Source organism: Sebastes umbrosus, chromosome 6 (genome assembly GCF_015220745.1).
Source record: "Sebastes umbrosus isolate fSebUmb1 chromosome 6, fSebUmb1.pri, whole genome shotgun sequence".
In the NCBI taxonomy this organism is placed as follows: domain Eukaryota; kingdom Metazoa; phylum Chordata; class Actinopteri; order Perciformes; family Sebastidae; genus Sebastes; species Sebastes umbrosus.
Window position 1 is genome coordinate 33,996,110 of NC_051274.1, and position 16,675 is coordinate 34,012,784.

The window sequence follows — 16,675 nt, forward strand, 5'->3', positions numbered from 1 at the left end:
AGAGACATTACCTCCTGGTGAGAGGCATTATAAAAGACTAAATAAGACAACATGGATATTTCTAATTTGTATAATTGTATCAGTATAGTTCAATAACTCTAAATAATCATGTGCATGAAAACCTTGCAACCATTTCATCATATATGTAATATATCATCACAGCGTCACCCACAATGTGGCGGGTAAAGAGCTCTCCTTCACCCCGTGAGGGATTACAAAGGCCCTCAGAGGCCAAAACACCATCCATCTTACTCATCTCCAGTGAGCTGCTCATTATCCAGTTATCAATGAGAGTCCAGGAGAGGTTCCTCCATGCATGACAAATGATCAGCAGGACCGGCTTTAACCCGCTGTCCTGCAGAGAGAAGATACCCCCCCGACATTACGGAAGGGGATTCACCTCTTTAAGACCCAAGCGGATGATATTAGTGACCTCTGTTAAACTGTATTCCTGGAAGAAAGGAAAACTAGAAGACAGCCCAGTCATGCCTTTGGATTTTTCCTAATTACCCAACAGGGCGACTTTGTTACAAACACAGATGACAGAGTCATAAAAGAAAGAAATTCAAATTAACTTCATCGTCGTTCCCACTTGTGATCAGCTGAGAGTCATTTCCAGAAGTGCCTTCCTATCCTATGACCTCATTACTTAACTACCTGGTTCCATTCAAAATGCACACGGACCTACCAAAGTTTAAAATGACCCAATGCTTAATTAAGATCTATCAGGATTCCCGTTACCGGTCTGTTACCTGTGTGTCCGCTCTCAGTGGGTTCACACTGGGCTCGATACGCAAAAAAAGGAAGCACAGCAGACTTTATAAAGCAGCCAGGAGCGACCAGCTCAGTCTCAACCCTTTAGACCAGGACTGTTTTCATATATTCATGACAGCCAGAGGCCTTATTGTGTCACCAGCAGGGCTGCGTATCGAGCGATGCCGTATCGATTCTCCAAAACACTATCAGTTTTAATTAATCTCTTAAAAATGAAGCTACAGTGAAGATACCAGTATCATATAAAACTAGAAAAATCTGCGGAATCCACTGGTACTAACCATGTCATACTAGCTTGTCGTGAAGAAGGCTAAATAACGCTCCAAACTTACGCAAATTTTTGGCATAGAGGTAGTTTGACCTCAAGATTTGTGAATAAAAATAGGTTCTATGGGTACCCACAAGTCTCCTATTTACAGATATGCCCAGTATCGGTACTCGATACCTTTAAGGCATTGAGCGAAGTAACCCAGTACCAAGTAGTCATCAAAATGTCTCCAATCAAACGACACCTGCCTGCAATCGATCCTTTTTGTGCCCAGATCTAGAAATAAAATGACAATCCGATGGTTTTGCTCGAAGACGATCACCACAAGCATTCTTCGATTTAATGCAACGTGTGATTTGCTGACTACCGCAGCAGATACGACCCACAGAGCCGGGACTTCCTGCCTGCACACGGCTCTGAACACAGAGATGTCTGAGCCGGCGGCTAGCAACTAACGTGCGAACAGCGGTAAACAAAGGGCCACAGTGCTGTCATAGCTAACAGTTTTAACCTGGGGGGGGGACCGAGGGATGGGCGTTTCGCTTCCATGACAACGCGGGCGTTATCAGCACTAACTGCTGTATGAGTGCTGTGCAGTGCGGTGGTGATGAGCTATCCAGGACACACAGCTTCCATTCACATGATGGGCATCGAATGAAGTACTCTATTGGTGGTACTGGTATTTGTACAGGCGTTGTTATTTTTAAACGACACCCAGCCCTAGTTGTCACCAGTATCCGACATGTCCTCATCATCCCTTCATAAGATCGTTGTTGGTAAACCAGCATCCCATCAGGCTCTCTGCTCCACTGTACTGGAACCAGACTGGATCTCTTATTGTGCACGTTGCATAGCAACTGCACCAGTCTTGAAGAAATCATTCAGCAGAAAGCAAACTTTGATCACACAAACTGCATGTTTCCCTTATAAATATAAAATAAAACTGTTAATTAAACTCTTGTGAAATAGTGACTCACTCACTCACTCACTCACACACACACACACTCACACACACACACACACACACACACACACACACACACACACACACACACACACACACACACACACACACACACACACACACACACACACACACACACACACACACACACACACACACACACACACACACACACACACACACACATTAACTGGCACTGCAGCGCTGGTCTACTGGCTCTCCTCCTCGTCTCTTATTTCTTAAATCAAGCCGATGTAACTGTGCTCTGGCTGAGCACCTACAGAAGTATCCAGAAGTGGTAATTACAGGATAATGGTACATTCAATTCCCCCACATTTCCCATGTTCCTCTGGAGTCATGGTACGTGTCCACAGCCTCTGTCCTTTCCACGCTCCCATTCATTGTCTATGTAAGCAGCCGTGCAATGCATTCTGGTAGCGTGGCGGCGAGATTTCGAGAGACGGAGCGTCACAACGGCCGTTCCTCATTTGCATAAAGTTGAGGGATAGTCTACTTTATGCAAATCACGGGCATCTGACGCGACTCGCCACCTCTTGAAACTCCAAAGAATCTTTTAAAATAAACGTTGTCGATCCAAAATAAAGACAGATTCATCAACATGGATTATTTCTCTCCTCAAATGTTTTCAGAAACACATTTCGGTGAACTATTTTTGTGAAATAAGAGAAGAAAGTTTCCAAACGAGCCTCCATGTTGTTTCCGGTTTGGAAGCTGAAGAGCAGCAGCCCACGGAGGGAAAGCGTTCGTCCAATCAGGTGCCGAGTGTGTTGTGTCTAGCGGCAACCCACCAAGCGTCCAATGTTAGGAAGCGGCGCATGCCCTCGTGATAAAAAACGCCCCAGTGGACACGTACCATTAGTCTGCTAAAAACACTCATCTGCTACATGCTGGAAAAATAAAAGCTACTCAGATCCATTTTCCCAGAGCTTCCTGTCCACATCACCATTCAGCTCTGGCCTTTTAGCGGTAACACACGGCCAAAGTTCAGTTTGCTCTCGCTGGTATATTTTCAGCCCTGAATGAAACATTGTCTTTGAAGGAAGCCGAGTTTATTTGAGTAGGACGGCGCTCTGAATGTTGATGAGAGAATGACAACGTGCGTTTCATATAATGATCTTCCTGTGAGTGAGTAGCTCTGCTGTCATTGTAAATGTGACACCAGACAGCACATAATGCACACGAGCATCAATACTCGAAGACTGAAGCACAACAACAACAAGAACATGTTGTGAGCCAAATGCCCCTTCCGTTTAATCACAGCGGTTCACTAATGCACAGCAGGGAGGCAGAGCGAGCTGGCAGTCAAGAGGACCCAGATTCAAGCCACCGGTGTCGACCACAGAGAGACAGAAAATAATAAGCTCCAGAGGGGCTCATCCGACCTTGACCTCTGACCCTCCTGTCATGGGAGGTAAGCTGAGACAATTTCTCTTTTGAATCGATATCCTCCTGCAGGAGATTATACATCAAACCGGCAAATTATTGAACACTAGGCTTCTTCCCTGATCAATGTGCCAAAACGGGGTCATTATTGATATAGTCAGTATGAAAAATGATCAAGTAAAAAAAGCGATAAATGTTTCATCAGTTGTCTTTTTTAAACTCATTATTAAATCACACATTTATGAAAAAGAAAGAAGTGTTTATATCCTGTGAAGTAAGGTGGCAAGAAAGATATTAAGTATTGATTTTGAAACTCATATCTTATTGGCACCAGTATCAAAATATCTTAGACATCAGCCCATTATTTTACGACGGGAAGGTCGTTAATGAATCAGGTTTGATCAGGAGAGAGTTTCTTATGTGCAGAAAAGGCTGCAAACACTGATTCAAGGAGGGCTGAATTGTCGATTAATCTGTCGACTTAATTAATTGTTTGGTCTATAAAATAAATAAAATGTCAGAAAATGGTGAAAAATGGTGATCAGTGTTTCCCAAAGCCCAAGATGACGTTCTCAAATGTCTTGTTTTGTCCACAACTCAAAGATATTCAGTTTACTGTTGTAGATGAGGAAAGAAACCAGAAAATATTCACATTTAAAAAAGGTACTATATGTAACAATATACATGTATTAATTGTTTTTGTATTGCCAATGTGTGAACAGATTGTAATGTAACTTAAAAACTGAGATCTTCCACCGACTTTCTCAGTTGCATATAACATTTTCTATGTAAAGGACTCGGGACGGTTCTGCTTCGTAACGTTAGCTGATGAGGTAATTTGCAAATGGCAAATAGCTATTTGGTATCATGGAGACTGGACATTACAGATAGTAACGGTGATAAACTGCATGATTGTAATGTAATGTCACGTCACTGTTTTGGCCGATGCCCAGGATGATCGCTCGTGCCTACGGAGTGCACATTCTGAAGCAACAGGATACTGACTGCAGTTCACTTAACGGCAAGGACTTTCTGAAAGTTACATATAGTACCTTTAAGAAGCTGGAATCAGAATTTAGACATTATTCTTCTCAAAAAAATGACTCAAACCGATTAGTCGATTATCAAAAAACTGGCGATTAATTTATTAGGCAACAACTAGTCGATTAATCGTTTCAGCTGTAGATTCAAGCAAGTCAAGCTGGTGCAACATAAAGTAAAACATATCAAATAGCCTTGGATTAAAGCTGCAGTGGGTAGAAATGGAGCGATTATGATTATTATTTTTGCCCAACGATGCCAAAAACATTCTGCCTGCTGCAGGTTTAAGGAGCACTGATTAAATACCCATCAAATAATATCCGTAGTATTACGCTCCGAGGTACTTTAACAAGGCGGCAGGAGCCATAACTATTAATAAGAAATCTAAAACTCCAGCTCTAATTGGCTTTTGTGGTGCACTAAAAATCTGTTGTGGTCTTCGGTCTTCCATCGAGACGTCCTCAGTGAGGACTTTCTTAAAAAACATCTAAAAACCAGACGATTAGAGACTCTTCCAAAACAGGGTTTTAATTTGCTGGTCTATTTAAAAGCCAAAAGTTTAGACTATACTTTGCTTGCATTAGACATCGTAAATGTCTATTATTCTGTTGGGCCTGTGAGAACGCATTAATAACAAACTACTTCTGCAACCAAGCCTGACGTCATTTTCTTAAAGACTGAGTGCAGTCATTAGAGAATGATATGTCAATTCCCTTCCTGCACTTGATTTTCCAGTAACACAACATTGTAGTAAATTAGGGATGCACCGATACACCACTTTTTTCAGACCGAGTACAAGTACATTTGGGTACTCGCCGATACCGAGTACCGATACGAGTACTTCTCTGTGCTAAATGACCCTCGTTAACAGCCAGCTGGAGGGTGTGAGCGACACACGGCAGGCTGGGGAGTCCCGCATACGAGGCGGTGTGCCCTGACCGGCTCTAGGTCGGCTTGGAAAGGCTCGGGGTGAAGGTGCTTCCCAGGGCCGTGGACAAAGTGTCACCGGGGCGGACTGTCCTTAATGCGCCCCAACCGCGTCGTGCCCCCGGGGGTCTGCGGCGATGTGTGCAACCAACCCGACCCCGAGTCAGAGGGTGCAAGCAAAACCCTGTGGCGCAATGAAAGTGAGGGCCGGCGCACGCCGGCTGAGGTGGGATCACGGCCCCGCGGGGTAGTCGGGGAGGTGGAGCGTGAGCGCGTGCGATAGAACCCGAAAGATGGTGTCAAGAGGTTAACGTCACGCTGCCATAAAGTGGTATCGGTGCCATTGTATCAGGGCCGTTTTGTGAGTACGAGTACAAGTACATGAGCACAGTAGCGGACCCGATACCCGATACTGGTATCGAGTATCGGTGCATCCCTACAGTTAATATGTAAGATTACCGGCCGTATGGGATCTATCAGCATCGACCTACACATTTACTAATAAGCTAAAAGGTATTAAAAGGTCACAAGCCAGAATCCTACATGTCGTTTGATGTTACTGAGGCACTTTTCTTTTCTGAGCGACCAGCTTGTCACAGAGTCAGTAGTTGAATTTTCCATCACCAATGTAACCCTAGAGGCTCTCTTCCTGTTTATGTTAAGCTACCTCCAGCTATGACTGTAGCCGGATCACTGGGCACCATATGGCAGAGGGGTTAGAGCTTGTATCGGAAACAGGCATCGAATTTATAATAAGTGGTAGAATGATGCCGTATAATAACTGTACATAAAACCTTTTTTTTTTTTCTTTTTTTTTTTAATTGTCATTGATGCAACAATGCTGTCTAAAAGAGGGAGGGCTCAGTGTGTTGTGTGTGTGTGTGAGTGAAAAGTAGAATAGTGTGAACACGAGCTAACGCGGTCACAAAATGACAGAGCCAAATGTGTGACAAGCAAAATGTCACATATGCCCCGAGAAACACTGAGATCTGTTTGTGAGGCTTTGTGGTGGAGCAGCAGCAACTGGCACACGTCGGCTGCAGCTCTTTCTCTCTGAGCACTGAACGGGCTCATCGGCTCGCACGGACACTTTCTGACCTGTGACTGCATCTAATCCACTCTCTCCTCTACTTCTGCTCTCAAAATAATAATAATACACTCTCCTATCTTAATTCACATGACGTCAAGTCTGGAGTTCTTGTCAAGAAAATGTCTCGAGAATTTTTGGAAAGAAAATGTGTAAAGAGTAGGCAATTCTGTTTATGTTTAAGTTGTATATGCATGGTGAAAACCAGTGATTGGTTGCAAGTAAAAGGATAAATCCTGTGGCCTAGTGTGGGAGTTGTGAACGTCCTAATCAGTATCAGTTATGGCTGGTTAAGTCCATCATCACTGTGAGCACTCCGGTGTCAATATGTGGCTACACTCAATACTTTTATTACAAACTTCCACCTTTCATTGGGAGTTCATCAGTTTATCAGGTGTGTAAATCGTGTCTCATGTTTGTTTTAATTCTGAATTTTAAACAAATATATTTCCTTTCTTTTAGTAGCTTCACTTTAAGGTTGAATATGCATACATTTAAATATTCCAAATTCAGTTTTGATAAAACAGCTTTAAAGAAACACAAAGATGACATAAAGTTGCATTGATTAAAAGTGCAGGTGTAAAGCTTTGCTAAAACTAGAGCTATCAAAGTTATCACGATAATAACACAAATTAATTTCAACGCCACTAATTTCTTTAATGCATTAAAGCAACTTGTGATAATTGCAACTTCATTTTTAGGTTGTAGCGGCTCAGTTTTAAAGCCAGAGTGAAGATACTGGTATCATATGAAACTAGAAAAACCTAATGAATCCATCGGTACCAACCATGTCATACTAGCTCGTTGCGTGTAAGAGTAAATAACGCTCCAAACTTACGCTAAATTTTGGCGAGGAAAAACTGGCATGGCCATTTTCAAAGGGGTCCGTTGACCTCTGACCTCCAGATCAGTGAATGTAAATGGGTTCTATGGGTACCCACGAGTCTCCCCTTTACAGACATGCCCACTTTATGATAATCACATGCAGTTTGGGGGTCATAGTCAAGTCAGCACACTGACAGCTGTTGTTGCCTGTTGGGCTGCAGTTTGCCATGTTATGATTGGAGCATATTGTTTTATGCTAAATGCAGTACCTGTGAGGGTTTCTGGATCAATATCTGTCATTGTTTTGTGTTGTTAATTGATTTACAATAATAAATATATACACACATTTGCATAAAACAGCATATTTGCCCACTCCCATGTTGATAAGAGTGTTAAATACTTGACGAATCTCCCTTTAAGGTACATTTTGATCAGATAAAAAATGTGTGATTAATTTGCGATTAATCATGATTAAATATTTTAATCTATTGACAGTCCTAAATATAACACATAGCAGAAATTGTAAGTTTTAGGGGTGTAAGAACATATTGAAAATATAGAGTATCACGATATTATGTTTTGTGATACTGTGTCGATTTTTAATGAATAGTTTACATGCAAAGATTTACTCAGTCAAGACTTCATTTCATTTGCAAAGACATGCCTACTCTCAGTGTGCATGTGCCCTCTTATACAGGATGTTACAGGGACTGTGCTAAATGCAGATCTCACTGTTCTGATTGCATAAAAGAAATACAAAGTTACTCAGATTTTATGCATACGGTGGTGTGTTCTTTATGCAACAGTTTTCCTAAAATTAGATTTTAAAAAATTGCAATATATCGCCATATATTGAATCGTGTATTATGATACGTATTGTATCGCCAAATTCTTGCCAATATGCAGCATTAAGAAGTTTGCATGTCCCTCTTGTATGAGTGATAAACTCTGTGATACTCAATAGTCTTATGTCACATGTCAATGTGCAAGCTCCACTACCTGGTTCCAGTCAGCCTGCTGGTGCGTTAATCTAGTAATCCCACATCTAGCAGCACTAGTGCACACACATTTAAATTAGTGTCTAACTGCAGTTTGTTATACTTGTTATACAATCTTTCAATTAGGTCACTTCCTCATCCGCATAAATCTTGCATGCAGTTTGATTCCAAACAGGATGGCAGGTCTGCAGGAATGTTAAATATGTTCATTTTTACTTTTCTCTCTTATTGATGATGAGTTGTTGGCTGCTGGTGCTGCAGGACACCACCTGTTCGTTTGGATGGAGCCTCGTTGTTTAACCAGCTATTAACTAACTAACTAACTAACCACCAACAACCAGCAGAGAGTGACTGTCTTCTTACCTTTCTCAAGACGCGTTCAGGCTCCTAGAGAGGACTCATTGTTCCTGGACATGGAGACATGCGTTCAGATCCGTTTAAGAAGAAGAAGTGTGTTCCTGTGGTTTACATCCTCAGACTGAGCCCTGAAACATCATCACATCATCACCTCATCACCTCATCACAGCAGCTGGACTCCTCTCCGGTGTTGTTCCTCTTTGTCTCATTGACTGGAGGAATACAAATAAATGACTAAATGATGGAGGAGTTTTGGATGAAAGCTGTCAGCGTCTCCAGCTCACAGCAGCCGACAACATGCGCACTGAGAGGAAATAAAAGCGCGTTATTTTGGGGTAAAAGGACGGATTTCTTCTTCTTCCTCTTTATGTTCCGACAGCAGCAGCGAGGCGCGCGGCGGTTTGAGGCATGATTGCTGTGCGCGCTCCCGACAGCAGCACACACAGTGCTCGTGCTCGTGCTCGTGCGCGGGTCAGACAGCTCCGTGTCCGTGGGAGTGAACCGCAATAAGAAATAATTCATGGAAAAGAGGTCGACAGAGCTGCTGCTGCATGTTGCACATTTAGCTTTGAATAAAGAAGAACTCGGTTCACTCCTGCAGCTTCTCAGTGAGACATGTTGCTCATTAAAGGACTCATTTAAATCATTTTAAATCATTATAAATCACTATAAATCACTATAAATCATAAATCACTATAAATCATTTAAATCATTATAAATCACTATAAATCATTTAAATCATTATAAATCACTATAAATCATTTAAATAATTTTAAATCATTATAAATCACTATAAATCATTTAAATCATTATAAATCACTATAAATCATTTAAATCATTATAAATCACTATAAATCATTTAAATAATTTTAAATCATTATAAATCACTATAAATCATTTAAATCATTATAAATCACTATAAATCATTTAAATCATTATAAATCACTATAAATCATTTAAATCATTATAAATCACTATAAATCATTTAAATCATTATAAATCACTATAAATCATTATAAATCATTTAAATCATTATAAATCACTATAAATCACTATAAATCAATAAAATCATTATAAATCACTATAAATCATTATAAATCACTATAAATCATTATAAATCACTATAAATCATTATAAATCACTATAAATCATTTGAATCATTATAAATCACTATAAATCATTTGAATCATTATAAATCATTATAAATCATTATAAATCACTATAAATCATTTAAATCATTATAAATCATTATAAATCATTATAAATCACTATAAATCATTTAAATCATTATAAATCATTATAAATCATTTAAATCACTTTAAATCATTATAAATCACTTTAAATCATTTAAATCATTATAAATCATTATAAATCATTTAAATCACTTTAAATCATTATAAATCATTATAAATCACTTTAAATCATTTAAATCATTATAAATCATTTAAATCATTATAAATCATTATAAATCATCATTATTACTAAGAGAAGATGCACAGACAAGAGGAGATATATATTGGCTATATATAATGCAGCTGAATCTAATTTGCCATATAGCATCCAAACTATTGTTCATGCATTGAACCTCCCGTTTCAATTAATGCACCGTTCTTCTCTCTGTGTTATTCATGCTCCTCTAAATGGGCCCTTTTCATTGACATTATACGACTTGTTATGTAAGACTCCTTCCCTGAATGACTGTGGAAGAGCAGCTTTCCTCCCTCAGGGCCTTAGATTGTACCTAGTGAGGAAACGAACAGGGCCTCCATGAGAGCAGAGACACACACAGAAGCTCCCCGGTGCCTTATTGCTTTCTGACACTATTATAAGGATTATTTTCATTTTCATTTAGTTGGTGGATGAGCTTTTCCATTCATTAAAACAGATAGAGAGCTGCAGCAGCAGCAGATACACAGCCGGGCTGCACAAAAGCTCCTCCAGATACTGAGGCATGATGGGAAATGTCCCCTGAGTTTAGCAGCCAATACTCACCTAAAGCTACGCTGCAGCCTCCAGGTTTACATTTGTCTTATTATTCAAATCACATAAAGGGACTGCAACAGAAACAATAGACATTCTGTCTGAGGAGATGCTGTAGATATGCCCTGTTTGCACACATTAATTGCACATATTTAAAGGGATGGTGAGCACTTGTGTTGTGTAAACTGCTCAGAAACACCCTTATTGTCAATCTAGCTAGGAAAGCCATCCATCCTCTGAATGCTCTAGGTCTCTAGTTTGATCCATCCATCCTCTGAATGCTCTAGGTCTCTAGTCTGATCCATCCATCCCCTGAATGCTCTAGGTCTCTAGTTTGATCCATCCATCCCCTGAATGCTCTAGGTCTCTAGTCTGATCCACCCATCCTCTGAATGCTCTAGGTCTCTAGTCTGATCCATCCATCCCCTGAATGCTCTAGGTCTCTAGTTTGATCCATCCATCCTCTGAATGCTCTAGGTCTCTAGTCTGATCCATCCATCCCCTGAATGCTCTAGGTCTCTAGTCTGATCCATCCATCCTCTGAATGCTCTAGGTCTCTAGTCTGATCCATCCATCCTCTGAATGCTCTAGGTCTCTAGTTTGATCCATCCATCCTCTGAATGCTCTAGGTCTCTAGTTTGATCCATCCATCCTCTGAATGCTCTAGGTCTCTAGTTTGATCCATCCATCCTCTGAATGCTCTAGGTCTCTAGTCTGATCCATCCATCCTCTGAATGCTCTAGGTCTCTAGTCTGATCCATCCATCCTCTGAATGCTCTAGGTCTCTAGTCTGATCCATCCATCCTCTGAATGCTCTAGGTCTCTAGTCTGATCCACCCATCCTCTGAATGCTCTAGGTCTCTAGTCTGATCCATCCATCCTCTGAATGCTCTAGGTCTCTAGTCTGACCCATCCATCCTCTGAATGCTCTAGGTCTCTAGTTTGTGGCTTTAAAGTTTCATGAGGCTGTGATTATCCTAGAGGTCACCACAGGTCATTTTATACAGTGAGGTCAATGAAATGTCTCCTATGGGGACTAACATCATCACACATGAATCCAGTTGGGCTCATTGGATCCACAAGAGTCTCAGCTATACAGTGAGACCCAATAGATGTAATTCTAAGACTGTTTAGGGACCCCAGGATGCAGAAATATTCAGATACACCATTTTAGAATAGGAGAAAATAACACATTTATACTGCATTCAAAAAACATGCATGTGATTATCATAAAGTGGAATCATGACATGGTTGGTGGCAATGGATTCCTTAGGTTTCCTAGTTTTATATGATATCTGTAGCTTCACTCTGTCCCTAAAACTGAACCCACTAGAGCCTCTGAAGGACAGTACAGTTGGAAATAGTGGCAATGTAAACATGACCCAGGTTATAAATAAGACTGAATTTTCCTTTAACAGCCTCCAACCTTTGCACCCCAACCGTCACGTCATGATGGTAAATGATCCACATCACTTAGATTAACAAGCTTCTCCAGCATCTGTAGAAAACTGATGGATAATAACGGTGTAGATGTTTTATTTTGTTTTTAGGGTCCCAGTTTGTTACTCAGACTTCCCTCATGTTTGTTAGGACTTCTTAAAACATTCAAAGGTAAACCAGAAGCTGAGGAAAAGACTCTTTAGATGTGACACAACCTGAGAGGATGAAAAACAAGATGAAAGAACAGAAGTGTGATTGTGTGCAACCAAAAGGTGTGTGTATGAGAGAGAAAGAGAACAAGAGATAGAAAGGTTGTGAATGAGTAAAAAGTTTATATTCATGATGGCAGATTCACTTTTTTTTTTTAAGTAACTTTAAAGCGAACGATGCAATTTGGTTCACAAACCAACACGTTAGTGAGCAGCGGTGTCATATTTGAATGCATCTGACTCTGCAGGAGCTGCCCCGACTCTACCTTTATCTCAAAGATGTTCATTATTAAGTTGTCACGGTAAAGTGAGTCAGGAGTGCATGAATTAGTAATCCATTTACAGAATTACAATGGCCATCTATCAGTTCTGGCCTCCTACACTTGCTGAATGGCTTACAGCGAACAAATCAAACACATTTCTGATAATAGTTGAAATACATTTCAATAAAGCTTTTGTAACAACATGAGTACATTATGAGATTCTTTCTTGTGTATTTAATGGTGTGGGGATAAAGACAGGTGCTTCAGGTGAACCTGCATGTGGATGCTTTCTGTTTGTACTTTAGTCTTAAAGGGACACCGAGGAAGGGTTTTAAATCAGCAGCAACTGGACTTGGTTTAGATCCTTGAAGACGTTTCACTTCTCATCCAAGAAGCTTCTTGAGTTCTGCTGAATCATCTTGCTGCTGATTTAACCCTTACTCGGATACCATGACCTGGATGACTGAGAACCTTCACAAACATATCTTAAAGGGACAGTGTGTAGGATTTGGCGGTAGCTAGTGGTGTGGTTGCAGATTGAAACCAACTGAGCACTCCTCAGCTCACTCCTCCCTTTCTAAGACTGCGGTAACGTGAGCCGCTGAGTTCATAACCGTGGTAACGCCGTTCGCCTTGCTAAGAGGCCATCCTTACCATAATAACACTATTTTAGGAGCAATGGAAGTCAGACAGCGGCTGGCGGTACCACAGTTTTGCACTCTGCGGCTCACATAGAGTGCTGAAGGGATGACGTATTTTTGTAGGCCAACCAGGAAGTTAGTGTCGCCCTGCTTCCCTCCGCTAAAAGCCAACGGGATTGTTTCACTGGGTTTTGGATTATTGCAGAAAATAAACTCCATGGCAAACAAACGTTTAGGATACTTACAAGTTTTGTAAAAAGCTAACGTTGAGCTATAAACAAACTACACAACGGTCACATGAACACAAGTATAAACAATGAGGCTGTAAAGGAGGACGAGTCGGTGTGATGACGTTTAGTTGTCTCATTTAGCCACTAGTTAGCAACCGCTCATCAGTAATGGATCGCTGTCGGGGTGTAAAGACCATTTCAACCAATATAACAAATAGCGTAGACTGGAGGACATCGTCAACCCTGCCTTTAAATAAGTCCGTCATTAGAAGTAGACATGACAGGAGAGAGTTCGTTAAAAGACTCAGACTGTCCATCTCCATCTCTAGCCTCTCCTGTGTGATGCTAGGTGACCTGGAAGTAAAAAGTAACAGAAGGCATTCCCGCCCACTGGCTCCGCCGGCACCGGGCTGCCCCCACTCTCACCGTCAGCTCCACTATCACACATCACATCACATCACACACACACACACACACACACACACACACACACACACACGAGCACAGACACAGCAGCTCTTTAATACTTTACACTGTTTTGAATGTCCTGCTGATGTGCTCTCTTACAATCTACTTTTCCATGTCCTCTCTGCATGGAGGAGTTTGTGTGCCTTACAGTCAGAGGTAGCCTAATTTAGTGCTCCCCGTGAGGTCCCGTCCCCCCTCCCTCCCCTGTGGCTGACAAACAGGGAGGTTCCAGGCCAGACAAAGTACGGCCCATCACCTACTCCTCTGCAAGGAAAGCCCTTCTGGCTCCGAGCCCAGATAACAGAGGAGGGCTGAATGTAGGACTCGTATCTGTGCTCTGTGAAGGTGTTCCAGGAGAGCACAACAAACACCGTTTACTGTGTGTGAGGCCGACGTCTTTGAGCATCTGCAACTTCTGCCAACAGAAGCGTTGCCTCGCACAAATATCGACGGACTTATTTTCACGGGTGACCTTGAAGTGCACACGGTTCAGGTTTCTGTGTCTCGTCTCATGTGTGGAAGTGAAGGCCCCCCCCCCCCCCTCCCCGCTGTCAGAGAATGACTGACGGCAGAGACGAGCTGAGGAGAAAATGCAAAGCGGGGGTCACCTCTGTAATGAAAGCTGAGAGAGAGTTTCTCTAAAAGCACCGCTTCGCGCTTTATCGTTTATCCTTCTTTCAGAGCCCTTAATGTTTTTTTCTCCTGCACCGGAGGATCATTCATCTCCTAAGTAGCCTTGTCAGTCTCTCTAGGATGGGATACAGCGGTGAGGGGGGGCTGCTAGGCCCCTAATTTAGATGCGCAGACATGAGAGGAAACATGAGATCAGCTTTTTGTATTATTCTCTGATGGGGGGAAAAGCAGCTTGACATGCAGCTTCCTCTTGTCTTAAACCTGCAGCAGGCACAATGTTTTTGGCATCGTGGGGCAAAAATATCCATAATAACCTTTCAGCATATTGTAATTCAAGTGTTCTGAGAGAAACTTCTGCACCTCCTCATGGCTCTGTTTTCAGGCTTTAAAACATGTGGCCTAGGACTGGAGACTTTGACCAATCACTCATTTTACAGCTAAACCGTGCACCACAAGATGATTCTGAGAACATTTGAGGAGAGAAATAGACATTACAGTAACAGAATATTGATTCATATTTGATCAGCGCTGCCTAGTTTGACCGTTTGATCGCAGTCTGTGAGTGATTGACAGCTGCTCAGAGATGGCAGACTCCAGATCAGCTCTGACTGCTTGTTTTCCTCCGGTCTGTGAAATCCTGCAGATGCTATTAGGAGCACCGGAGGACACGGGAGGACACGGGAGGACACCGGAAGACACAGAGGCACATGATTTTTTTCAGATTACCTGTCTCATGCACTACTGTCAGGATATAGTGACCGTTTTATAAAAAATACCTTATTTCTTTTTAACATATTTGCTCCACTTCTACCCGCTGCTGCTTTAATATAAACATTATTTACTTTAATTATTTAAAGCAGATTTACCTGCAGGAGAAACATCTATTTCTGTATTATGTCATATCTTCCATTTCATGTTCTTTCACATGAGTAACCATGGTTACCATATTGTGTCTCATTACGTATAAAAGCCAGCTGCTACCAGCTAATGGCCGAAGACAGTAATGAACATTGTTGTGAATGATGAGATATATTTAGAGATGTTTTCCTGATGTTGTGCATTAGCTCTCATATTTCCCATAAGTCTTGTTTTGCCATCAGAGATGGATCCCGTCTCCCTGGACTGTGTTTTCCTTCCCTCCCTGTGCTCTCCTTCTCCCACAAAGATGCCTCGACTTCACCGGGGTTAAAAATAGATCCACCCCCCCTAGTGCAGCTTGAGCCTAACTTTATTTTCATGGGGGAAATGAAAAGCACACATACTGCGCTGGAGGGGCCGAAGGGGAAAAAAATAATAACCTTCAAGATCCAATGACAAATCAGTCTCTGCCTGAGCAAGAAAAACAGTACGAGGAGGAACAAAGGCTCAAACAGAAAGGCTTTTTTGCTGAGGTTTAGACCTGCGTGGCTCTCTGTTCTTCACAGAGCTCACTCGCTGGGCTTTAATCTTTCAATCTCACTTTGGTTTTGATCTCAAATTAGTCCTTGCCATCTGTTGCACAGGATTGGAAACCCACCTCCTGAAGTCTGAGAGTGCTTTAAATACCCAAATGAGAAGCCAGCTAAATATTTGAACAGGAGATTTTATGGCAGGTTAATAATTTCAGTGTCGGCATCACGGCCTTATGGATATTGATTTTTGCTGCTGCTGACCTCGATGTCATCTTTCTGATCTTTCTTTGTGCACACACCCATCAGGCCAAAGACAAAGATGCCCATGCAGACACATTTCTTTTCTATGAGTCCTCAACATCTCATGCGGAGACAAAGAGAGTGAGACAGTAAGAAGACTGGAGGAGACAAATAGAGTGAATGAGAGGAGGAAGAAAGTGACATTGCAGGAGAATGGAGATGGATGAGGAAATGACGGTAAGCAGGAGACGGGAAAAGAGAGCACGTTAAAGCAGAGGGAACGCTGGAGTCAGAGTGTGACAGACAGGCAGAGGAGGAGGAGGAGGAGGAGGAGGAGGAGGAGGAAGGGCGGGCAGGCGTGGGAGAGATGCGAGTTGAGTCAAAGCCCCCCGAGCACCCCTGATTTCTCTGTGAAAGACACAGTGCTGAAAAGATGGATAGCGTGTGCCCTCTCTGCCAAGGCATGCCCAAGACAATGACATCATCATCATCATCATCATCAAACGAGCAAGGACACGAGGCGAGAGCCCCAGAC

General features: G+C 41.9%; 1 protein-coding gene across 2 annotated transcripts in view; it reads right to left on the minus strand.

Moving 5' to 3' along the window:
* LOC119490592 (probable G-protein coupled receptor 153) overlaps positions 1–9,121 on the minus strand; it is a 49,027-nt gene extending 39,906 nt beyond the window's left edge. The window contains exon 1 of one of the 2 annotated variants that reach the window (XM_037774098.1): positions 8,652–9,121. The gene's annotated coding sequence lies outside the window, so the exon portion shown is untranslated. The remainder of the gene's footprint in view (positions 1–8,651) is intronic. The other variant, XM_037774097.1, reaches the window with a different exon arrangement.
* Positions 9,122–16,675: the final 7,554 nt, after the last annotated feature.